The sequence below is a fragment of the Rutidosis leptorrhynchoides genome, chromosome 6 (assembly GCF_046630445.1).
Source record: "Rutidosis leptorrhynchoides isolate AG116_Rl617_1_P2 chromosome 6, CSIRO_AGI_Rlap_v1, whole genome shotgun sequence".
In the NCBI taxonomy this organism is placed as follows: domain Eukaryota; kingdom Viridiplantae; phylum Streptophyta; class Magnoliopsida; order Asterales; family Asteraceae; genus Rutidosis; species Rutidosis leptorrhynchoides.
In genome coordinates, this window is record NC_092338.1 from 133,044,801 (window position 1) to 133,046,720 (window position 1,920).

The window sequence follows — 1,920 nt, forward strand, 5'->3', positions numbered from 1 at the left end:
TACAATAATTCACAAACATCATACTACTAAATAATCATCAAAATACATAAAATAAATGAAAAATTGAAAGTTCTAGGGTTAGGGTTTATACCCTAATCGAGAAACGATTAATGTTATCGCGTAGAGAACAGAACGAGGAACGCGTTTATGTAGATGATCTCTTGATCCAAGCTTGATTTTGGTTGATGATGATGATGATATGGTGATGAATGGCGACAGCCAAGGACGGAGAAGGAGGAGAGAAAAATGCAAATTAGGTTTAGGGAATTATTTGTGGAATGATAAAATAAATTGTCTAAAAAAGAAATCAAGGGAATTACTACCCCCTCCCATGAGGCTTCGGCCGAAATTCTTAGTGGGGTGGGCCCCACTTGGTCCTTCTCACTTAAATGTAAATTCCTGATGGCCCGAAAGCCCGAACGAGTCCCGAAACGCGAAAACGCACTTACGCGATTAAAAATCCGAAAAGATAACAAACGCGCGATGAAAAATAAATATAAATACACTATATAATAATATGATCTTAAAATATAATATTTAAAATATTTAAGATTTAAATGTCCCAAAAACTCGACCGTTGGTTTGAAAACCAAAAAGATTCGCTGGATGGAAATTCGCGAGACGTAGAAACGTATAAATTTAAAATATGAATACAAATATTCACATAACACACAATAATTAGTATATATATATTATTACAAAAATAATAATATAGGTCATAGAAATGACGTGGCACACTAACAGTTAACGGCCGTTAAATAATTAACTGAAAAAGATAACGGAAAAAGTAGGGTCGTGACAGCATCTATCTTTGCAGAAATGGAATCGAAGTCATGGCTAGAATCGGCTCTAGCCGCTTTAGATGATCTAACGATATCTTTTTCTTGATGCCCATCATGTGAGTGGGAAGCAGTGTTATCAATAATTTTGAAAGCGTCAGTTGCGGTTTTCTTCATAATGGAACCACCAGCTGCTATATCGATGTCTTTTCGTGTAGTGATGTCGCATCCTTGGTAGAATATTTGTACTATTTGATAAGTGTCTAAACCATGTTGCGGACATCCTCTCAATAACTTTTCAAATCTTGTCCACGCTTCATATAGAGTTTCATTTGGCTTTTGCGTAAACGTAACAATTTCTCCTTGAAGTCTCACGGCTTTAGATGCCGGAAAGAATTGTTTAAGAAATTTTTCAACTAAAATATCCCATGTATCAATCGCCCCTTCAGGTAATGATTCTAACCAATCTTTGGCTTCTCCCTTTAAAGTCCAGGGAAATAACATGAGATATATCTGTTCATCCTCCACTTCTCTTATTTTAAATAGAGTACAGATCCTATTAAAGGTACGAAGATGTTCGTTTGGATCTTCCTTCGGCGCACCACTAAATTGGCATTGATTAGTTACCATGTGTAAGATTTGTCCTTTGATTTCATAATCTAGCGCATTAATGTCAGGTTGAGTAATTGCGTGACCTTGGCCAGTGCGTTTAGCTCTCATTCGGTCTTCCATATTTAGAGGTTCCAGATTCTCCATTATTGAATTTGTTGAATCTGAATCACTAGAGGATTTTGATTTAATGGGTTGTTCCTCGATAATATCTGTTTGAATGATTGGTGATTTCGGAGGAAAGATTAATGGTTCAGGATCTCTGAATTGTCCCTGAATATCCTCCGGATTCTCAATTGTGAGGTCGGGTTTAAAAAATGGATTATCGGAAATTTGAATTGGAGTACTTGGTCGACTAGATGAAGATTCTAAAGAAAAATCAACGGCGACAATATTGGCTAGATGTCTTGATCGAGTTACAGGTGGTGAAAGTATAAAATGTGGTGAACGTTTTGCTCGGTGAATTCACTGAATATCCTATTAGTTATAAAATAAATAAAAATTATATAAGTTATCAAATTAATAGACTTTT

General features: G+C 35.6%; 1 non-coding gene across 1 annotated transcript; it reads left to right on the forward strand.

The window, feature by feature from the left end:
- The first annotated feature begins 1,044 nt into the window (after positions 1 to 1,044).
- LOC139856348 (small nucleolar RNA R71) lies at positions 1,045 to 1,151 on the forward strand. Its single transcript, XR_011761835.1, has one exon. It is a non-coding gene; the product is annotated as a small nucleolar RNA R71 (small nucleolar RNA).
- Positions 1,152 to 1,920: the final 769 nt, after the last annotated feature.